We start from the raw sequence: 24,710 nt of genomic DNA, 5'->3' as shown, positions 1-24,710 counted from the left end.
ACAGCCCCTCCCCCCACCTCACTCCCGTTCACTGGCCTGCTTAAACCGGCCAGCGTGGTGGCCCCCGCCCGGGTCCCTTTCCCCCTTGCCCGGCCCGAGGAAAGCCTAGAAATCCCCTTTTAGCACACAAACCCCATATCCACCGACACGCAAAAGAGCCCTCATTTCGAGTGAAAGTCCCATCACTTCCCTTGTCCAAATATATACAACATTGGCTCCTTTAGCCCATACACCCGCACGCAGTGAAACAAAAAAAAGAAGAAAATACAGTCAGTCATGAGGTCACATCGGCACATGGCCGTTTCTCAATTTGTCAGTTCTGCCACAGTCCTTCTGCCTTCGCAAACTCCTCCGCTGCTTCCGCCGTTCCAAAATAAAAGTCCCTGAGCTTGTAAGTCACCCTCAGCTTCGCTGGATATACAATGCCACACTGCACCTTGCTAATGTACAGTGCCCTCTTCGCCCGGTTGAAGGCAGCCCGCCTCCTCGCCAGCTCCACCGTAAAGTCCTGGTATACCAGCTCCAGCCCACTGCACCACCCGCTTCTGCTTGGCCCAGCTCAGGACCTTCTCCTTCACACTGTACCTACGGAAGCACAGAGTCACTACCCTTGGCGGCTCACTCGCCATTGGTACAGGCCTCCACGACCGATCCAGTTCATAATCGGGAGGGATCCTCCCCCTCCCCCAATAGTTTCGCCAGCTTCGCGGCAAAATATTCAATCGGCCTCGGTCCTTCAACTCCTTCGGGCAGCCCCACAATCCTCAAATTCTGTCGCCTGGATCGGTTTTCCAAGTCTTCCATTTTTCCTCGCAGATCCTTGTTAATGTCCATCACCTTCCGCATCTCTTTCCCCATCGAGGCAAGTTGATCACCGTGCTGCAATAACGTCTCCTCCACTTCCTTCAGCGCCTCCCCTTGCTCTCGCACCTCCGCCACTGCGCTCGCCACCGCCATCACCGGGGAAATCGCCTCCTCCACCAGCGCACTCAAAACTTCTCATTGTCTCCATGTATCTTGTAAACTGCCTTTCGAATTCCGCAGCCATCACCTTGGTTATTTCTTCAGCCGTAAGCAATGCCCCAGTGCTCCAGCCTCCATTTTCCTTGGTGACCCCGCGGTGACCTTTCCATTCCCCGACAGACCTTCAGCGGTTTTCTTTACGGGCGATTTTTTTGCTTACCGTCGACATTTTTCTTCACTGTTTCTTCCTGCTTTTGCCGCCTCCGTGGACCCTGGGACCGGGCTTAAAGCCCCGAAAATGCCGTTCCCGAACGGGAGCCCTCCATTGTGCGGCCGCCTCCCGCCCGCCGTCACCGGAAGTCTGCTTTTGGGTAAGTTTGGCAGGGTGTTTCGCAGAGGCGGCATTGGCGAGATTGCAGCCTGTATTCAATGGCACTTAGTGCCAAAAATGAGCCTCCCACGTGAATCATGCCATCTGATTTGCCCAACTCGCGCCTCAGCTGCTCGTTGGAGGGAGCTGTTTTTAAGTTGTCCCGCACCAGTCACTCCCAGCATGCAGACCTGCTCCTCAATGCCAACCTGACCAGGCTCCTAAACGTCGATGAGAGGCATGGCACCTTGATTCTTGCTCCCCCAAGGGGACTTGAGAACCAGCAGCAGGATCAGCAATGCCGCCAGGGAGGCAGTGGCAGCTGAAGTGAGTGCGGGCATGACCAGGAGGACCCCTGTACAATGTCAGAAGACAAACAACCTCTAAAGCGCTGCAAGGGTTAAGTTACCACCTGTCTCCTGGCATCAGTTCAGCCTGGCATATTCTAAACCCGCCGGAAATCCACTGGCTGGCATCACCCCACCCCCCTCCAAACTCCAATCTTGTTCCTCAGAACCCCTTGGCACCCAGCCGCACAACCCCTTCATGTCTAGGTGCAGTGCCCATACATGCCATCTGCTATAGACCCCACCCCCGACCCATCAAGCATGCGACTCACCCCTCTTTGTCCCTGCAGGAGAAGATAGTCCATTGTCCCCGCAGGAGATAATAGCCCATAATAAAAAAAGAGGGAAAGGGTGAAGACGGAGGGAGGAGTCCCAGAGATTTGAGTCCTCACAGCTCCAAGAGATCACAGGGTTGCCCAAAGAGAGAGCAGTGACCGACTGCAAGGTTGGCCTGCGCCAGGGAGGTAAGAATCCATTGCCCTATCACGGAGATGACCTGTCTCAAGCGAGTTATTGAAGTCCCACAAAATTATCCTTCGTTCTCACTCACTACATGTCCATTGTCTCGCATGATCACCATCTGATGAGTCCGGACCCACCTGGAATCATTCTCCTCCATGCCACACAAGAGAACACCTCAGAGGAGAACACCGGCTATATGTCACACATATCACCCGCACCCTCCACCAGCACAGTGACACACCTCAGTGGGCGATTAGTGGACAGGAGCATGATTTGGTGAGTACCACACAGCTGCCGATGCACATCAAGTAGAGGCAGCAACATCCAAGGGAGATAGCAGTCGGAGGTTGCTGGATCCCAGGACACAGCTTGGTCCTAGCCAGGAAGAGATATCAGCGACTGCAAGGCCAATTGGAGGAGGCCCAAAGCCTTCAGGCGCAGGTGCCGGCACCAAGACCACAGGCGACCGCAGTGGAAAACCTGTAGCACAACTTCCGTGTTTTGAGTGGTGTCCAAGGCATGGCTCAGTCTGTGACGACCATGGCTGAATGCCACGACGTAATGTCCCAGACGCAGGTGGACATTGCAAGGCACTCGTGCGGTCCAGTCACTGAGGCCCATCGCTGAGGGCGTCAACACCATGGTGCAGAAAAAGGATAGCCTCCAGGACTATAACTCAGGAGACTTCTGGAGCTCACCCCAGCTGCTCCTCGATCCATGGAGTCCCTCAGGGAGGAGGAAGTGCTGGAGGCCATTCTGGGGTCTGCAGCAAGGAGACTACGGTGGTCTTCAGTTCTTCTGATTGCCCCATCATGACACCGGCGCATTTCGAGGGCAGCGGGCAGAACAGGGTGACATGACCCAAGCCCTTCAAGGAACCTCCGGCAAGGGCATCAAAGGCCATAGGGCACAGAACACAGAAGCTCAAGCTGCCTCCACCTCTGATGTACATCATGGGGGCACATCCAGGTGAAGCCCCGTCAGGTTATTCTTCACAGCAGTAACACTCCACCCCCTCCCTCCTCAGGCAAAGTGATCCATTCAGAGAATAGGTGTGAGCACAAGGTCAACAGAAAGGCAGGAGTCAGACTTTCTCAGATCCTGAGGAGCACTAGCTTTCCTCACAGCGAGTGATTACTCTCCTGCCTGTATAGTGACCCGCTGATTATGCTGACACAGGCCCATCACCCTGAACTGCAGAGACCTCGAGATGGTGGTCATGGAAAGGGCGGTGTGATGGGGTGGGGGTGTTGAGCTGACGGCACAGCCTCATCCTTCGATAATCTGAAGACGATGAGGGCCACCTTGCATGTTGGACCCTCGCCGCAGCCTATCCTCCTCCACTGGGTCGTCCTCCAGTGGTCTCCAAAATGTCATCCCGCGGCTGTGCCAGATTCTGGAGAGAACAGTAGACCATCACAAAGCAGGAGACCCTCAGGGGGGTGCACTGCAGATACCACTAGAGCGGCCAAGACATCAGAATCACATCTTGAGCAGCCAGATGCACCGCTCAAGACAGCATGGATGGCAACGTGGGCCTCATTACAAATTGGATCGCCACCTCAGCTACAGGCCTCCATACCGGTGTCATCTGCCATTATCTCAGCTGGTATCTCCCACAAGCCAACACATCATCCTGGGGTGGTCCACGAAAACACCAGGGATCTCAGTACCTTCTCATGCATGCTCCCAGGTAAGTGGGGACAGGCGTGCATGATTCTGAGGCGATGGTCGCACACAACCTGAACATTCATGGAGTGAAATTCCTTCCTATCAATTTCAGGCACTCCCTGATGCTCCCAGAGCGACGTGCAATCTCATCATCCACTGACCTGGGGCATCCGGGCAATGACGACGGATCTTGCAGGTCAGGCATCTTAATGGGCCTGGTCCATGTCAAAGTTGGTATAGTCAGATGCTCGGGTATACAGGGCATCCATTACCTCACAGATGCACTTGGGGGCTGTACCTTTTGATATGCTGCACGAGTCCCCATTCTAGCCCTGGAATGAGCCAGATGCATAAACATTCACGGCTGTGGCGAGCTTGAAGGCCAGCAGGAACGGGAATCCTACTCCTTCATGGGGTGCTGTGGCCTCGAGGACATGACACAGGTGCTGCACAATCTCCCTGCGAGACGCAGCATCCTGTGGCGTATGCTGACTGTCAGCTGTACACCTTGACATCTCACTCCCCTGGCTCAGGGGTGACCCCAGCCCCCTGAACAACCCCAACCGCCCAGAAGGGTCCACACTCCCTGAGCACTGGTGCAGCAGCTCCAGTGCCTTTGAACTGCACGCTGGAAAGTGGAAATGGCTACTTACCTCGCTTCCCCTCAGAAGCCATTGTGCCAGCTTCACGTTTTTGAAAAGTACTAAATGATGGCTGCGTGACTTCCTGGTGGAGAGTTGGGTAATTCCCAGGGGAGCTGCAGCATTTAACTTCAATCGTTATGAATGCGAATTAAGGTGAATGATATTTTCACCATTTTTGGGAGATCTGCAACTAGACCTTGCAGAATTGTCTATGCCCGGAGAGAATCTGCATGAGCATGCCCAGTACAAATTTCAAAATCTTAGATCTATACAATGGAAGAGAATATTTCTAACAAATACTGGCTAGACAGCAGGGGGCTAAGATTCAGCTCACTGAGCTAGCCAGATGGTTTTTTTTATGCAGTTCAAGACCAGCAGTGAGGGTTCAATTCCCATAGTGGTTGACATTCATGAAGGCCCACCTTCTCAACCTTGCTCCTCGCCCAGAGGTATGGTGACTCTCTGATTAAAGCACCAATCTGCTCCCCCTTAAAGAGGAAAAGGAGTAAATGGTCATCTGGTCATATGGCAACTTTAAATCACCTTGAGACACCACAGAATTAAACTATTGCTAATGCTTGTTCGGTATGTACCAGTTAGATGTTGATGAAATTCTGAAATGCATAAAAATGCAACGCAAGTCATCTTGTCGCTTGGCTTCCAGCACAAGGAACTATGAATCTCAAATCAAAATGTATTGAGAGCAACATCTGACCCTTGTCCAGATATTGGTGCAAAAACAAAACCTGGACACTGTAAAAAGGGGAAGATCAAACCATGGAATTTTACCTCCTGGTAAAAATGTTGCAGTCTTAGAGAAAAGCGTGGAGACACTGCTCTGTTCTCCTTGGATAGCATTTAAAGATAGTAAAAATAGAACCAGGACAACACAAGGAAACATATTTATAGAGCTATGATGATTGGATTACCTGAAAGGGTAGCTAGCAGAAATTAAAACAAGCATATCCCTATTCTTGTATCCCAATGGAATTCCAAGCTATGAAAAAAATCTTTCACCTCTTGATCCACTTTCCTAACTCGTATAGAATTTACAGTGCAGAAGGCAGCCATTCGGCCCCATCAAGTCTGCAACAACCCTTGGAAAGAGCACCCCCACTTAAGCCCATGCCTTCACCCTATCCCCATAACCCAACCCAACACAAAGGGCAATTTTGGACACGAAGGGCAATTTAGCATGGCCAATCCACCTGACCTGCACATCTTTGGACTGTGGGAGGAAACCCACGCAGACACGGGGAAAACATGCAGACTGCACAGACAGTGACCCAAGCCAGGAATCAAACCTATGCTCATGTTGCCTTGTTACATCTCTGCTGCTTCTAATTTGTTATGCTGCTTGTCCAACATCCAACTCGGATTTACCATATTGAAAGCTGAAAGCAAATATTGTTTCTTCCATAAACTCCCTTGCAGCCTCAGGTCTAAGCATACTGGGAAATATGGTCAAGCTAAGAGACATAATAGCCTGATGGGCATTCATAAAGGGCAAAGTGAAAACACCAGCAAAGTTTATTTATTTATTTTTAAATTTAGAGTACCCAATTTCCCCCCCCCCCCCGCTTCCAATAAAGGGGCAATTTAGCATGGCCAATTCACCTGCCCCACATCTTTTTTGGGGGGTTGTGGCGGCAAGACCCATTCAGACAAAGAATGTGCAAAATCCACACGGACAGTGACCCAGGGCTGGGCTCAAACCTGGATCCTCGGCACGGAGAGGCAACAGTGCTAACCACTACTTTACTGGTGTGTATGAGCAGCACAGTAAAGTGAGAAGGTTTAAAAGAGAGCTCACTGCATAAGCAGTGAGCGTCTGCAATGAAGGACAGGATGTACTGCCAGGAGTGAGCACAGAAACTGAATGGCTATTGCTATGACTTGGACAGCCAGTGATTAAACACAGACCCCCGTGTTGTGCTCCCAAGAAGAAATATGACCCCCAAGTGAGTCACAACTGAGCATTTGTGACCAGAAAAAAATATTGCTGCTGCTCTATGAGCACATGATTGGAAGCACGGGAGCACGAGATCTGTACAAAAATGAGACAGATGTCATCAGCAAAACAGAGGAATATCAAAGAAAGCCTCTAGCTTGAAGGTGTCCAATCGCCACTTGTGCCTGGCCAAGGAGGTGAACTCTCAACAAGTCGACTAAAGTTGGTTGTGAACTTTTACTGGTAGCAAAGAAGGTAAAATCATTTGTGCTTTTAATAGTGTATGATAGAATGTCTTGTAGTCATGATAAACATTGAATACAATATAAAATCGCAATGCAAAGTGTCTGGAGCAAGGGTCTGTCAACACCCTTCCTGTCTATTTTCAACCTTAGGCAGCCATTTGACAATTCCATAATCAAGACCACCTCCATGCCTGCCTCAACTCATTTGTTGATACTTTCATCCATCCATTCTCTAGACGTGACAATTCCAGTGCTCTTGGCTAACTACCACCATCTGCAAATTTACTGATCAACTGTTGCACATACAGCTTGCACCAAGTCCTGTTGACAGATTCACTCTACATGCTCACCAACACAAGTGCTCAACTTGTGCAAGTAGCCCCTAGTCTAGTTCTACACATCAGGGATGGGACTTTCCACCTGCACCCACCGGCAGCAGGATTCTCCGTTCCACCAATGGGGGTTTCCCATTGTGGGCAGCCCCATGAGGAGTCAGGAAATCCCTGGGCAGGAGTGCACTACCGGCACAACGTAGAATCGCAACCCCAGATCTCTGCACTACCAATCGGGGGCTGGATTCTCCGATTTTGAGGCCATGCCCCCACACTGGCGTGGGAACGGTGGCGTTTTTAAGACAAGAAAAAAAATAGCGCAAGTACAGCCACCAATCCTCCGTTTGGCTGGGGGCTAGCAGCCGAGCAGTCTAGAGCACCCAGCTCTTGCTGCTGATACAGCACAGAGAATTGCCCGGTCCGACGCCGCGCATGGCGGCGGTCATGACATGCAATATGGCACCAGCCACTCGCAGACCCAGCCTGCAAAAAACAGTGCACCCCCTTTGGCCAGCTCACACCACCCAACAGCCTCTGGCAAAGTCTCCCCTGCCCGCAGATCAACCCTGCCCCAACTGTGGCAGTACTGAACGCGGATCGACCCTGCCCCAACTGTGGCAGCACTGGACTGAGTCCGCAGCCGCCACTCCGAGTTCCCGACAGATGCGACCACCGCAACAGACTTCATCGGGAACTCAGCTGGTTGGGAGTGGAGCATCGGGGAGTGGGCCTCAGACAATGTCCTGAGGCCGTCGATACAGAGTATCGCGAAAGCGGCGTCACCCCCGATTCAGTTGTGAACGGGGATTCTCCGGCCAATCACTATTTCGGCAACCAGAGAATCCCACCCAAGGTCTCTACAACCATCAACTTCACATTCTTCAGTCACTGGGCAGCTATGCCTTCAGTTGCCCAGCTCCCAAGCCCAAAAATTTAGTTCTCCTTGAATCCATCTCCAACAATCCTTTTGGTTGTCAATTGTCGTCGAACATTGTGAAACACCATTGAATGAGATTAAATGTGATTTGGGTTTCCCAGAACTGCTAAAAGTTGATATTAATTGAATGTGTTGTAATAATGGAGCCAAGATGCAAACGGAATTACTTACATTCAGGCTGTTGTCACTGTGTAGATGATCGTACAATTTGAAGAGATAATTAATTAGATTCAACTTTTATTACAGTGATCAAAATACACCTGTACAATTAGTTGACAAAATAAAGTAACAGCATAAATAGTGAAAAAATTGCAACTATCCCACCAAAGTCTGAAGATTTCATCTTGTAAGAGCATCCAGTTTCAAGTACTAGTCCTGGATATAAAGTAATATTGGAAATAGAATATGCATGTTGCCCTGTACAAGACCAAAAATATTTTGTTACCCCCTTCCAAAAAGAGGAAAAATAGAAGGATCAAGTAGAGGTACTCCTTCCAAAAGAAAGTCTTTGTTCCAGATTAGAAAAGTCATTCTCTTTGTCTCCAAAAGAGAATTCATGAACTTGCTGGGCAGTAATCTTGTTGCTTTGGAGCCTAAGAACACATTCAAACAACAGGTGTTACCAACGTTTATGCAGCAAGCAGTATTATTTGATATTCTAATTAGCATCAAGTGTCTACCTATTATTCAATTATGTGGGATGTTATTCTCTTAACTGTACGTTAGAATGCGTACCACTATATATCTCTCTCCATGGTTAAGTCATATTCCAACAGTATTTAGTGTTAAAACTAAAAGCCAAAACAAGTCAATGTTAAAGTGAAGCTAAGAAAAATAGTCAGCTTCAAAAAGTTTCAATCTCCTAGCAATACCACAAAGGGTTGCTGTCCAGGCCCACAACTGAAATAGCTTGCCTGCGGAGAGACTTGCACAAAACAGATATATTCCTTAGGAAATTAACTACATTTGAAATTTTTGGAAGCTAGTCCTCAACTAGAGGCAATAGTTCAGCAATCCATTTCTGAAGTTCAAAGAAAACCAATTATCTGCATCTAAATGATAGTGTGGTCAGAATTGTGTACCTGGTTTAAAAGCTGGTCTGAAGATCGGTTTAGTGAACCATGGTAGCATAGTGGTTAGCACAATTGCTTCATAGCTCCGGGGTCCCAGGTTCGATTTCTGGCTTGGGTCACTTGTCTGTGCAGAGCCTGCACGTTCTCCCAGTGTCTGCGTGGGTTTCCTCCAGATGCTCCGGTTTCCTCCCACAGTCCAAAGATGTGCAGGTTAGGTGGATTGGCCATGCTAAATTGCCCCGAGTCTCCAAAATTGCCCTTAGTGATGGGTGGGGTTACTGGGTTATGCAGATAGGGTGGAGGTGTGGGCTTGGGTAGGGTGCTCTTTCCAAGAGCCAGTGCAGACTCGATGGGCTGAATGGCCTCCTTCTGCACTGTAAATTCTATGATTCTATAAACTTGATCCCATCTGAGCAGACATGTTATTACACAACTTTAACACAGAAAACAGCTGCTGGATCAGCACCCAGTGGATTTGTTTATAATTAACAAAATAGGATACATAGGCCATTCAGCCTTCAAACCTGCGCCACCACACAATATGATCTACCCCTTCATTGCCTAACAGGCTTAAAAACATTCAATGACCACACCTCCTGAAGCAGAGTTTCAAAGTCAACCATCAAAATGTTCCTCCACAGGGACAGAAATAGAGGTATTCTGGAAACCCAGTGATCTTTGTGGCCAACATTATGTTCCATGACAATTCAGAGTACAAACACCTTGGAAAGTATTGGCAGCTCATCTGTAAAAGCTGGCATGTTCTTGTAATTAACTTCCAAGGTTTGATACTTCCAATTGATGTACAAATTTAGTTGCATTATATTATTATAAAACTTCACTGAAAGCATGGGAAAGATTTTGAACTCTCTCCACAAACTGCAGTTGAAGCTAGATCAGTTCTGAAATCTGAGACATAGGAAACACAAGGGATATGAGCCAAAAGCAGGTATATGGAGTTAGGTCACGGATCAGCCATGACCTCTGAATGGCAGGACAGGTGCAAGGGGCTGAATGGCCGACTGCTCCTATGTAGAAGCAAAGCAAATTCAGTTTTGAAAATTGCCTGCTTCAGGTACTTGAACTTAGTCATTGCATTCATTTTTTACAATGCCCAGTGGAAGTTCGCTCATTTCTAAGCCCAATACAGGTGCAATTTAATGTTAAAACTACATTTTCAGAGAACTTACTCTGTATGATTCACCTGCTTTGGTTTCATCAGCCTTTGAGAGCATGGAGAAAGCATGCTGTCAGTTGGACTTCGGAAGAGTTTCCTGAGCATGAAAAATGTAGTTAATGCATTGAATAAATGTTTGCATGTCACAATTGTTTGAATTTATAAAAAATAAATTAATAACATTTTTTTTTTTTAAAAACTTACTTCTCCTGTGCCTGTTTTCTTTTTGTTAAACTTGGAGTTGGGGGCTGTTGGTTTGGGTCACTGTGTTTAGTCAAAGCTTTGCTTGTATTCATTTCAAAATCTGTGTGGTGGAAAAAGCAGGGAAAAAGGGATAAGTTTAGAGTTGTAAATGCTGAAGACTACTCGTTGAGTGTCTTCACCTGAACCATGTTAAAATTTGAGGGGGGGGGGGGGGGGGGAAAGAAAGAAAGAAACAGAAGCAAATGTCAGACTCAATATGCCGCTTTTGGTTTCGGTCCCTGTCCCATTCAATTTTTAAGCTTTTAAAAGAAAAGGTTAGGCACATCATAGGGTTTCCGCTCAGGTAACGGAATTGTTGGCCTGACTAGAATACAGCTTAGTGCTGCAAGGCTAACTGGTCATAAAATTTACAGTGCAGAAGGAGGCCATTCAGCCCATCTAGTCTGCACCAGCCCTTAGAAAGAGCACCCCACACCTCCACCCTATCCCTGTAACCATGCACAATGGAGCAGCTTTGGTTTAAGAATCTAAGGTCACAAAATAAGGAATGAACACATTCCAGAAATATACAAACCGTCCTAGATTTGACATGGCACAGCCCAAAGGTGATCATTTCATAGATTTGCCATCATGCAATAGTCTGGGCAAGCACATATCACTCAGTAGGACTCTAGGCTAGTGAGAAGCACGAGGATGCTGAATTTATATGCAGGCAACAATCCTTCCATGTTAAAACTAGGACAGATTGTTAAAGTGAGTGGGGAGGGAGGAATGAAGAAACCATTTTTTAAAAAGTCAACTTCATTCTTAGGATAGTGAATCTCAGTTTTGATCTGGTTAGGGGCCAGTAACTTTGTCTAAAAAGTCAAAGTTTGAAATCCGACAAGGAAAATATGACAAACTGCAGAGCAATCATGATGCAGAGCCATCAAGACATTAGACCTCAGCAACCCACTGCGCGAGTAATCATTGAATCAATTCAAACTCCATCTTGAAGAAATTTCAATTTTTCCACTTGCCTCAACTCCCAGACATGCTGCCTCAATGATTGTTAGTTAAAATTCTTCAATGACATGCCACAGGATTCAAAGCTGCACCCCTGGCTCTACCCCCCCTCGACCCATTTGTTTTCATCCCATTTCATTCTAACTGTCTTTTACAATTTATTTTCTTAATATGTATTTAATTCCTCCCCCCCGCAATCTTGTCCACCTTTCCCCTCTTTGCTTCCCCTTCCCCCACATCTACAGTTCACCCTCTGATGTCAGTTTCCCTGCTATTTGACCTTTCACATTTTGTGGACTGCACTCTTCCCCTTGGTTTCTGTGGCCATTAGCACTGTTACCTTGGGTTTCTGTGGCTATTACTCATCTTTCATTCTCACTCCAGTATAAATATTTCCCACTTTCTCTAGCTGTTGGCTTTGACAGTCATCGGACTCTAAACGTTAGCTCTTTTCTCTCCCCACAGATGCTGCCAGACCTGCTGAGATTTTCCAGCATTTTCTCTTTAGTTTTAGATTCCAGCATCCGCAATAATTTGCTTGTATCCAAGTTATGTTTGCCTTTCAGGGCTTCTGGCAAGCAGCATGGATAACACATTCCCCAGTTAAATGAGCCCACTAAACTGTACTAGATAATAAAAAAGTTATTGCAAAGTGCTCTCAAAATCAAGTTGGAGCTTTGCACAATGTTGATCTTAACCTGATAGTCCAACACTGCCTATCAAGATCAAAATGTTCCTGGCAAAACCTGCGTAGAGCACAAAATTGAGATTTTAAATTAAAATCTAGAGTTTTAAAGTTTCATTTCTCATCTAGTATAGAGGCATTGCACATCAGAGGTAGAACTAAAAATGTTGATTACATTTACAATTTGCCTGGAGGCAACAGGAAGGTCAGAATGCTTTGTTGGCTGGATTATTGAAACTGCCTATTCAGTGTTTAGTCATGCAGGGAGGCTCAAGAGGCGGATTCCAAGAGGCAAGCAGAGGGGAAGAAAGGTCAATTACACAAGTGCCCAGGTTGAACATTTGGCAGAAAACATCTAATTGGAATAATAAATCAAGCAAAGATATTATAAAATAAAAGCATGCAAGATGTGGAGAATGTTCAGATATATTTATGTTTTTCTATTTTTGAAAATATCTGTAATAATATACATCTAAAAGACACACCACATACCGAAAACATTCACATAAAGCCCAGAAAAACACTTCCATTCAGGATCTTGCCTCAGCTTGAATGTTTCAGCATGGATGGACAGGCACTCTTTCCCACAGTGAAGGAGTCAGTCACTAGGGGGCATAGGTTTTTAAGGTCTGTGGGGCAAAGTTTAGAAGAGATAGATATATCTCCTGTGCTGTATTGTTCTTTGTAAAAAAGATGGGCTTGGGAAGTTTTTTTTTTTAAGAGCAGAGAAGAGACATAAATGAGGAGGAACTTTCCCCCCCTTAATCAAGGGGTCAATAACCAGGGGGGGGGGGGGGGGGCATAGATCTAACAGGCAGAGAATTAAAAGGGGATTGGAGGAAAAACCTTTTCACCCAGAGGGGACTGGGCATCTAGAACGGACTGCCTGAGAGGGTGGTAGAGGCAGGAACCCTAAAGTACTAGAAAATGGGATTAGAATAGGCATTTGATAGCCAGTGCAGACACAATGGGCCAGAGCCTTTTGTACTGTAAAACTCTAGACCATCATCACTTCTCATCTCCAAAATGTGAACATTGATACCAGCAGTAACAATGGTGACAAGAAACCAATTTAAACAAAACCCTGGACTAACCACACAAACTTCCCAAATAAAACATTCAGCCCAATCAGAAACTCTTGTGACTGCTCAGTTTTTCATTCCTTCCTTTCAACTACCAATCATATTTACTTGGAAATATTTAAAATCTGTTGCAATTGCTACCTGGCAGTGTATTCTGCAGTAAAAACTTATTCTGGTTCGATCTTCAGACTATCACACAAACACAAAGAAAAAGACAAGTGAATGTTTATTGATTACAGGTGGATGAAATAAAAGAGATGTGATGCTCCAGTGGTGCAAACTTGGTCAAACTCCCCACCCTCCCACCAGGAGCAGCAATGTTTCCATTTCTGGACAGAAGAGATAACAGCATAGCTTCACAATAATAGGAATTTAAAAGAGTAAATACCAAGAAGTAGTTAAGCAGAAAGACAAGCCAAAACCGCCTTCCAACCACCAAAGAAAATAAAGTAGCTGGGAGAACTAGGTAGATAAACCAACCATATAGTTTCAGACAAATGCACAAGTAATTCAGTTAATGCCCCAAAATGTAATAGACACGAATCCGTCCCACTTACACATGGTAACGTACATGTTGTTAACCATTTCACTAGTCATTTTTTTCTGCATTAGGTAAAAGCTAACTTTAGCTTGAATGTGCATAGTATTCTGCATTAAACCTGCTTCAATTGGGGAAGAGGAACCTCTCCATTAATTTTAAGCACATTACCCCCATTATCAGTACCCCCACTGTCAGCTTAATCAAATTAAAGTCACAATTAAAACCAATGTTTTGGGATTAAAATCTATTTTCATTGGAACGTGCCCTTAGACCACTACTCAAATTCTCACAAGGTGGCAATGAACCGCCAACATTTCACATCATAACAATTTGCACTCATATAGTTTTACACAAATCCTTTTCTCACCTTACCAACTTCGGCAACCGCTAAACCACCGTTTGCTGTGCGGCGCCAGCGTAGCCGCCACTTTTATAGGCGCACCTGACCCTCGCGTTACGTCTCTGCTCTGCTCGCGACTCATTGGCCCACCGTTCAAATCATCACAACATTCGAGACGGTTGGTGCCGCGCGCGGCAAAATCCTGCCCCTCCTCCCTCAGAGCCCGGGACCAACCGTCAGCGGCTGGGCGGGGTCGGCATCCCGGTTTCCATGGCGACTGCCGCAGCCGCTTGATGAAAGGCGAGTGCAATGCCTGCCTTTCCCGTTCCCGTTGAGCAATGGAGAGTCGCCCGGTCTCTTCCCCGCGGGGGTTATTTTTTTTAAAAAAAGAGACATCTTTCCGCAAGTGCACCCCTCCCCTTGTGTTCAGGGCGCTCAACCAGTAAAAATAAGTTACACGTAAGGCTGATAGTTTGAACTGATAATTTAAATGGTAATGTTGTTGTTCGTTCCCTGCTTTGGACGTCGAGCATCCGCTCTCTCCCCCCACGCACACACACTATTCCATATATCTTTTATAATTTAATCTGATGACGTTATCGGGTTAAAACCAATTAGGGAAATGTAAAATAAATTCAGAAAGTGCTGGATAAGTCTGTGGAGAGAAAAAGAGTTTATGTTTTGAGCGTTCAAGGCAAATGTGGTGGGTTTAACAATAATCTTTATTGTCACAAGCAGGCTTACATTGACACTGCAATGAAGTTACTGTGAAAATCCCCTAGTCGCCACATTCTGGCGCCTGTTAGGGTACACTGAGGGAGAATTCAGAATGTCCAATTCACCCAACAAGCACGTCTTTCGGGACTTGTGGCAGGAAACTGGAGCACTCGGAAGAAACCCACGCAGACACGGAGAACGTGCAGACTGCACAGACAGTGACCCAAGCCTGGTGCTGTGAAGCAACAGTGCTAACCACCTTGCTACCGATTAATGACTGATCTTGGGACATCCGACTGACACTCGTGCACCAATGTTTTGTCTCAACAGCTACCATTAGCAAGCACCCCCTTTGCCTTTTGTGCCCTGTCAATTAATCTTTCTTGGAACTCTTCACTTCTCGTCCTTTCAGATGGGAGGTCAACTCTCAGATGGATGTAAAAAGATACCATGATAGATAGCCTTTTGAAGAATTATCCCCGGTGTTCTTGGCCAATATTCATCTCTAAATCAGCATCATACCAAAAAAAACTATCTGGTTGTCATCGCCTTGCTGTGTGTGGGATCTTGGCTGCCGCAGATCCTACATTACAACGGTGACTACACTTCAGAAGTAATTAATTCGCTGTAAATACTTTGGGACATCTGGTGGTCACGAAAGATGCTATACAAGTGCAGGTCTCTATCATAAACTGATTGTGCAAAATAATTGACATTATATACCAAATTGATTACGCAGCAAAATCATACAAACATACTAAGGTTCAGTTCTGAATAAAATCATTTTAGATTAGGACATTGGCCCTAATATTTATGGGGAGGGGGCATGACAACTTTTGGGGTGAGATTTTAACATGCTCAAAACCTAATCACTTACAGTTAAAATTTAATGACTGGGAAGCCCAAACATACAAGAAACACTAAGATCTGCAGGGTGGGATGGTTTGTGAGACATTGGAGGCGCAGAGGTTCCAGGTTAGCATTGAATTGTGTGGTGGAGATTGAATTGCGATGCTGAATATCAGGTCACTGAGGAAGATTGGCTTTTGAGCAGGTGGGGGACAACTGATCCTGGGGAGGCATGTAAAAATCTAAGGAAATGTGGGTTTAAAAGTTATTTGGAGAAACCAATCCAAAATAATTTAAAATTGGAGCCTTACATGTAACAACAGAGTCACTTAAACTGCTATAGTTGCTAACAATTTTTTTCTGCTAACAAATATGTTGTTTCTTTCTTTGTCCAATCTATAACTGCCCTGATTAGTTCATACTTGATCTTCCAGCTTTGATAAGCCACAATTCCATTAATTCCTTGAACCAAATTAGTAAAAGAGGAAGGTATTTTGAGTTTGATTACCGTCAAATTAGTTTCAAGGTCTGCAAGATTTAACATTAACCCATGGACAATGGAAACCTATGATGAGATTAAATAGAGAGATAAGAGAGGCCAAAGCTCCATCTGGACCTGGATTACTGATGTAATTGGAGAGTTTGGGGGTAGATTGGGGAAACAGGATCAGATGAATTCTGCTACAAGTGCCTGTTTATGGGCTGTATCGTATTTTTAGACAGTCCCTTGGGACCAAGGATGACTTTCTTTCATTCCGGGGTTGTGAGCCCCGAGGTGACTAAAAAGCCCAATGCTAGATCTGCACACAGTCACAGGTGGGATGTTCAGACTTTGGGATGCTCCTTCCAATTCCAGGAATGGGCGGGTTGTTTTACTAGGAAAGGTCGGACAGGTTAGGTTTGTATCCACTAGAGTTTAAAAGAGTAAGAGGCAACTTTATCTAAACCTTTAAGATTCTGAGAAGTATTGACATAGCAGATGTTGGGAGGATATTTCCTCGTTGAAGAATTTAAAATTAGGGGTCACTGTTTAAAAATAAGGGTCGCTCAATTGAGATAAATGAGAATTATTCTCTCTCAGAGGGTAGTGAGTTTCTTCAACTCTCCTTAAAAGGCAGTAGGGTGGCACAGTAGCACAGTGGTTAGCACTGTTGCTTCACAGCGCTAGGGTCCCAGGTTCGATTCCCGGTTTGGGTCACTGTCTGTGCGGGGTCTGCATGTTCTCGCTATGACTGCGTGAGTTTCCTTCGGGTGCTCTGGTTTCCTCCCACAAGTCCCGAAAGATGTGGTTGTTAGGTAAATTGGACATCCTGAATTCTCCCTCAGTGTACCCGAACAAGCGCCGGAGGTTGGCGACTACGGAATTTTCACAGTAACTTCATTGCAGTGTTAATGTAACTTGTGACAATAATAAAGATTATTATTATTATTATTATAGAGTCTTCTATATTTTTAAGGCAGCGTTAGATTGATTCTTGATTAACAAGGGGATGAAAGGTTATCGGTAGACTGGAATGTGGGTTGAAGTTACCAGATCAGCCATGATCTTGTTGAATGTTGGAGCAGACTCGCGGGGCTATGTGGCCTATGCCTTCTCCTAATTCACATATTCGTATGCTGGGGCTCTCAGGTGCATTCAAAATGGTTGGCACCCTGGCAGATGCTTCTTCTACAGTTTAGCCTTAAGGAAAAGATCCCCACATACCGTTGGGAAGTTGTATTTTTTCAGGGAGGATTTGAGGACATTCCTGAAATGTTTCCTCTGCCCTCCTGGTAACCGTTCACCATAATGAAGTTTGGAGTAGAGAGCTTGCTTTGGTAGTCTTGCTTCAGGCAAAGGGCATGGCCTGCCCACCGTGGCTGATTAGCCATAATCAGTGCCTTGATACCCTGAAAGAGAATTTTTCAGATACATCACTGGTGATATTTCTCTAAGGATTTGTTTTTTAAAAATCTTTTTATTCGCCATATTTTCATCATTTTCACCATACAAATATAAAAAACCCCAGGAAAACAACAATAGCAGCCCCACCAATATACAACCTAAAACATCGACTCGCAGATTTTAAAAAACAGAAAACAAACAACCCCCCCTCCCCTTAGCATTCAAAGGCAGCAACTCCTCAAAGTGCATGATAAACAAACCCCATGACTTGTAGAACCACTCCTTTGCCCCCCTCAACTCCAACATCACCATCTCCAGAGTCAAAAATTCCAGCAGGTCCCCCCCCCCCCAGCTCTGCCGAGGCACAGAGTGGAAAGCTGACCTCCACCCCAACAGGACCGGTCTACAAGCCCATTTCTCCAGGGATTTAAGTTGTCTGTTGTATGTTGTGCATATCTCTAACACAAACAGGAGAGCAGATAGCACTGCAGACCATGAGCTCAGTGCTGGATTTTAGGTCTTTGTCATCAACATTCTGTTCCTCAGTGGCCAAAAGCTGCTTTGGCACACCAAAGATGATGTTGAGTTTTATCATCAATGTTGACCTTTGCTGTCAGGAAGTTCCCAAGGTATGAAAAGGATCTGTGTTGTCCTATGTTTTGCTCCGGATCTTGGTAGTAAGCGGAGGGTCAGTGCTGCTCAGGATGTGGTTCATTTCCAATACCTTGGGAGCTATAACCGAAAGCTTGCATCCACTGTCAGTGTAGAAGATTCAAGAGGAAATACCTAGAAGGTGGACAAGGACAAGCTGCAGTGGGATATTGATCAGAACATCACAACCTTTACCCAACAGAGTAAATTGTGAAGAGGACCTAAGGAAACTACAAGGGGACATAGGTTGATTAATTGAGTGGACAAAGGACTTCCAGTGATTGGGATGTGCTTAGCAGACACGCAAAAGGTGGTTCTTCTCCTGAAAACTTGAAATTAGGTGCTTTAAACCAAAAATGAAATGACATGAATGAAAATCGCTTATTATCACAAGTAGGCTTCAAATGAATTTACTGTGAAAAGCCCCTAGTCGCCACATTCCGGCGCCTGTTCGGGGAGGCTGGTACGGGAATTGAACCGTGCTGCTGGCCTGCCTTGGTCTGCTTTCAAAGCCAGCGATTTAGCCCTGTGCTAACCGGGACAAACCCTCACCCTCCTCCAACACCATCAGGATGACATGATGACAGGATGACAAAAGGAGATAGCTGAAGAAATAGTGGAGGCGTTAGTTATGATCTTTCAAAAGTTACTGGAGTCAGGGAAAGTCCCAGAGGATTGGAAAATCGCTGTTGTAACCCCCCTGTTCAAGAAGGGAACAAGGAAAAAGATGGAAAATTATAGGCCAATTAGCCTAACCTCGGTTGTTGGCAAGATTCTAGAATCCATTGTTAAGGATGAGATTTCTAAATTCTTGGAAGTGCAGGGTCAGGTTAGGACAAGTCAGCATGGATTTAGTAAGGGGGGTCGTGCCTGACAAACCTGTTAGAGTTCTTTGAAGAGATAACAAATAGGTTAGACCAAGGAGAGCCAATAGATGTTATCTATCTTGACTTCCAAAAGGCCTTTGATAAGATGCCTCACGGGAGACTGCTGAGTAAAATAAGGGCCCATGGTATTCGAGGCAAGGTACTAACATGGATTGACGATTGGCTGTCAGGCAGAAGGCAGAGAGTTGGGATAAAAGGTTCTTTTTCGGAATGGCAACCGGTGACGAGTGGTGTCCCGCAGGGTTCAGTGTTGGGGCCACAGCTGGCCTCTTTATATATTAACGATCTAGATGACGGGACTGGGGGCATTCTGGCTAAGTTTGCCGATGATACAAAGATAGGTGGAGGGGCAGGTAGTATGGAGGAGGTGGGGAGGCTGCAGAAAGATTTAGACAGTTTAGGAGAGTGGTCCAAGAAATGGCTGATGAAATTCAACGTGGGCAAGTGCGAGGTCTTGCACTTTGGAAAAAAGAATAGAGGCATGGATTATTTTCTAAACGGTGACAAAATTCATAATGCTGAAGTGCAAAGGGACTTGGGAGTCCTAGTCCAGGATTCTCTAAAGGTAAACTTGCAGGTTGAGTCCGTAATTAAGAAAGCAAATGCAATGTTGTCATTCATCTCAAGAGGCTTGGAATATAAAAGCAGGGATGTACTTCTGAAGCTTTATAAAGCATTAGTTAGGCCCCATTTAGAATACTGTGAGCAATTTTGGGCCCCACACCTCAGGAAGGACATACTGGCACTGGAGCGGGTTCAGCGGAGATTCACACGGATGATCCCAGGAATGGTAGGCCTAACATACGATGAACGTCTGAGAATCCTGGGATTATATTCATTGGAGTTTAGGAGGTTGAGGGGAGATCTAATAGAAACTTACAAGATAATGAATGGCTTAGATAGGATGGATGTAGGGAAGTTGTTTCCATTAGCAGGGGAGACTAGGACCCGGGGGCACAGCCTTAGAATAAAAGGGAGTCACTTTAGAACAGAGATGAGGAGAAATTTCTTCAGCCAGAGAGTGGTGGGTCTGTGGAATTCATTGCCACAGAGGGCGGTGGAGGCCAGGACGTTGAGTGTCTTTAAGACATAAGTTGATAAATTCTTGATTTCTCGAGGAATTAAGGGCTATGGAGAGAGAGCGGGTAAATGGAGTTGAAATCAGCCATGATTGAATGGTGGCGTGGACTCGATGGGCCGAATGGCCTTACTTCCGCTCCTATGTCTTATGGTCTTATGGACATGCCAAGTGGCAGCAGCTCCAGGGGTCGAAAAGATGGCAGAGGCAGCATAAGCCTGGAAAGAAGAAATGAGGCGATGGCAAGCACACGGGGCGGTGAGGCCCTGGCCACCCCTGAATAAGAAGGACTGCCAAGCCACACGCAGGACTCCACCCCGATGAACAGATGGAGGGAGTTCCTTACACAGGAACTCCAGAAGCTCAAGGAGGCCATGAGGGCAATGGTCAAAGTGACAGAGGCGCTGATTGCCCTGCAGACAGCACTAGAAAGGCGGCTGGAGACTCAGGGCGCAACAATCAGGGAGCTAGAGAAGGCCTTGACTGACTGGATCATCGCATTAGAGATGGAAATGGCAAGGCTTGTGGCGACGCAAGGGACACCAAAGGGGAAAGTCGAAGATCAGGAATATCGGGTGTGATGCCAGAACCACTGCATCGTGGGTCTACCGGAGGGAATCGAGGGCAGGAACCCCATGGAGTATGTGGCCCAGATGTTGGGTAATCTGGTGGGAAGTAAAAGCTTCCCCAAGCTGTCAGAAGTAAACAGAGCTCACAGGTCACTCCGGTCAAAGCCCAAGACAGGGGAACATCCGAGGGCCAACATTTCGAAGCTGCACCAGTACCAAGACTGGGAAAGGATCTTGAACTAGGCAAGACAGACAAGGTCCTGCAACTGGGAGGGTCACTCGATCAGGATATATCAGGACATTACGACAGACCTGGCCAAGCTCTGGGTGATTTTCCAAGGCAGAGAATATTACTTTACTGCACCGGCGGATACAGACAAATCCATCCACAAACAGGGTCTGGGAAGACAACAGAACCGATGCTGAACTAGATACCCCAACACATTGGGACATTGAGAAACGGTTTGTGCGGGTTCTGTACTGCCTCATTTTGAATGCTGGAGCTAAGTCTCAGAAAGCAAGGGTCTAGAGCAGTTGGACGCAGGAGGGGGCGAGGAGGAGGAAGGGGCAAGGGGGAAACAGAAATGCATTGGTCAGGGTGTGTGTGTGAGGTACAGATCGACCCCAGGCCGGGGGGGAGGGGGGTGGGGGGAGGCACCACCACACCAGCGGGTAAGCTAGCACCAGAAGATACGAGCGAGGGGCGGGAGCCGATGCACATCTCGCGTCGGGGAGGGGGGGGCACTACAAACTAGTTAATTGGGTGGGTGGGGAAGCGGAGAGAGATAGAACAGAGATGAGGCAGAATTTCTTCAGCCTGAGGGTGGTGAGTTTGTGGAACTCATTGCCGCAGAAGGCTATGGAGGCCAAGTCACTGAATATCTTTAAGACAGAGATAGATGGGTTCTTGATTAATAAGGGGATCAGGGGCTATGGGGAGAAGGCAGAAGAATGGGGATGAGAAACATGGACATATTACCACCAAAGGTAATATAACTTGTTCTTTGCCTTTTGATCCAGGATGGTCCATTGAGTTGATGACAAAGAAACCACCAATCTTTAGATTGAATTAAAACTAATTTATTGGATAACGATTAATTAAATAAAGTTTGCACACACTACTGAGCGATAACTAATAATAAAGTATGGTTGACTCTGTCTGGCAGTAATCTAGTAATTACAGATGGTGTCCTCGTGTTAACTCTCTAATCTAAACTACTCGTGCTGTGATCAATTTGGCTCCTCTCCTAACTCTCCACTAACTACCCAGCATTCCATGAGGTCTTATATTTATACTAGGAACTGGTTTTGCCCTCTCGTGTTTGACTTACACTGAGATGTAATAATTAACCCTTCACTGACGTACCTATATACATAACATTACATCCCCTTTTTTTAACATTTATTTTCTATGTACAAAGGAAAAAATGTATGATGTTATGACAATTATTTCAGGACACCATTTGTTATATAAGTATATAACTTTGAAACGTAGTGAAAAATCAATAAGGAAAAAAGTTCAACATGAACGCTTCACAAATTGAGTCTGTCCAGCTTCCTTCTTTTCCTGGTTGACCTTCTTAAACCACGAAGAGGAGACTCAGAAGTTTTTACAGTCCTCTGTGAATCTTCTCGAACTTGAGAATTTGTCATTGTATCATTGAAAATTCTTCCATGGAGTTGTAGATCTGGAAAGATGTTGCTGTGTTGTTTGAGCTTGAGTAGTGCTCGGCGATTGCGTCGATCTGTTCCTTCAGCTGTCTGAACGATGTAGGAACGTGATGCTGCTTGTCTGATAACTTTTGCAGGAGCAGACCAACCTCCATCAGGATTCTGATCCTGACGATGTCAGCTGGAAACAGTGTGCAGCGCACAAAGACTCCCGAGAGACGGATAGAGGTGAAGTCGATGAGGCTTTATTAAGCGTGACTCGTTCCCCGCAGTTCAGCAACAGACTGGAACTGCGGGGAGAATTCCTGGTTCTTATACTCCGCCTTCAGGGCGGAGCTAGAGATCAACAGCCAACCAGGACCCGGGATCTGTCAGCCAATGACATCACGGCTTCACAGTCCCACATGACCCCTAATGCATACTACCACATTCACCCCTTGTTAAAAATGAACCCGGCGGGGTGGTGCTTCGCATGGTGGTAGGGGTTTACAAGGCTGGTCCTGGGAGGAAAAAAAAACTTTGCATGTCATTACAGTGCCCTACACTGGGCTATGTACAGGGTTTTTTGTTTTGAACTATTTACAGTATTCGTAAGAGGGAAAAGGAAAAAAAAAAATTCTCGTTAAAGTCCACAACATTCTAGTGTTACACCGATGCCACGAGTCGGGCGGGCGTGTGGTGTTGGGTGTTCTAACACACAGAAGAGCCAACACAGTTGCATATGGTACAACGCTTGTTTATTTAAACTCACTATTTACAACTTGGTCTTTGCACTCTGCACGTGGGGGGCTCCCTGCTTGTGGTGTTTCAACAGCTCTTTCATGCTTCCTTCTCCCCAGACCTACTGACCTCCAGGTGTCGTGCTCGTGCTTTTTATGTGGTTGGTGTTCTTGTCTGTGATTGGTTGTGGTGTTGTGTACTCTGATTTGCCTGTTAGTGTGTCCATCATGATGTGTGTGTTTGAATATCATGACATCCCCCCTTTTTACAAAGATATGTGCCTACGTGGTAATAAATATGATCGTGACGTGAGTGCATCTAAGAGTGTGTGTGTGTCGTGTGCAGCATGTGTCTATGACGGAACTATGTACATGGGGCGATGTCGAGTGCGTCACATGAATCCAGTTGTACCATAACATAACAGAAATGCGAACGAGAGAAGAAGAAAAAAAATTTTGAACAGTTGTCCAGTCAGACGACATCTGGAACGATAAACAACAACAGGTTATCATGTAAAATTGTCCAACTTATTAAACATATGAACTGTATTATAAGTCCATTCTAATGGGTTTGCGACGAATTCGGGTTGACCGCCTTAAGGGTGGATCAAGAACCACCGGCTGCTGTGCAGGCATGGCCATGGGTGGCGATGGAAAGGGCGTGATGTGCGGCAGCTCCACAAAGTCATCCTCGGAAGCCTGTTGAGGATCTGGCGTGTTGTGTGGCTGTGAACGTGGAAGTCGGCGAAGGGCGCGCCGATTGCGGTGACGCACGGAACCATCCGGCATGCGAACCAGGAACGAGCGGGGAGCCACTTGTCGGAGGACTTCGGCCGGTGCTGACCAGCCACCATACGGTTGATGGACGCGTACTTTGTCTCCGGAGGACAGGGGGGGCAGGTCCGTCGCTCGTGTGTCGTACCGACCTTTCTGGCGATCACGCTGCAGTTGCATGTCCCGAAGAACCGCCTCATGGTCTGTTGTCGGTGCCAGGACGGAAGGTACCGTCGTCCTGAGGGAGCGACCCATTAGTAGCTGCGCTGGCGAGAGGCCCGTGGATAACGGGGCCGATCGATAGGCCAGCAAGGCAAGGTTAAAGTCCGATCCGGCATCAGCCGCCTTGCACAGGAGCCGCTTTGCGATGTGGACACCCTTTTCAGCCTTCCCGTTCGATTGTGGATGCAGAGGGCTGGATGTCACATGAGTGAAACCATATGCTGCGGCAAAGGACGACCATTCACGGCTGGCAAAACAAGGTCCATTGTCTGACATGACAGTCCTTGGAATGCCATGGCGAGCAAACGTTTCCTTGCAGGCCCCAATGACTGCGGACGACGTCAGATCATGGAGAGGCATGACTTCCGGGTAGTTTGAGAAGTAGTCTATAATAACAATGTAATCTCTGCCGAGCGCGTGAAATAGGTCAACACCCACCTTCGCCCAGGGGGACGTCACCATCTCGTGTGGTAGAAGTGTTTCCGGAGGTTGCGCCGGCTGAAACCTCTGACAGGTTGTGCAGTTGAGCACCATGTTGGCTATGTCTTCATTAATACCCGGCCAATATACCGCCGCCCGGGCCCTTCGTCTGCATTTTTCGACACCCAAGTGGCCTTCGTGTAGTTGACGAAGAATCATCTGGCGCACACTGTGTGGAA

At 46.5% G+C, this 24,710-nt stretch overlaps 1 long non-coding RNA gene across 1 annotated transcript in view; it reads left to right on the top strand.

Moving 5' to 3' along the window:
- The first annotated feature begins 14,358 nt into the window (after positions 1-14,358).
- Positions 14,359-24,710, top strand: part of LOC140396466 (uncharacterized) — a 43,709-nt gene continuing 33,357 nt past the window's right edge. Inside the window, exon 1 of the long non-coding RNA XR_011936546.1 lies at positions 14,359-14,488. This is a non-coding gene — a long non-coding RNA (uncharacterized lncRNA). The remainder of the gene's footprint in view (positions 14,489-24,710) is intronic.

The sequence above is a fragment of the Scyliorhinus torazame genome, chromosome 19 (assembly GCF_047496885.1).
Source record: "Scyliorhinus torazame isolate Kashiwa2021f chromosome 19, sScyTor2.1, whole genome shotgun sequence".
NCBI lineage: Eukaryota > Metazoa > Chordata > Chondrichthyes > Carcharhiniformes > Scyliorhinidae > Scyliorhinus > Scyliorhinus torazame.
This window is presented reverse-complemented; position numbering and strand designations above follow the sequence as displayed.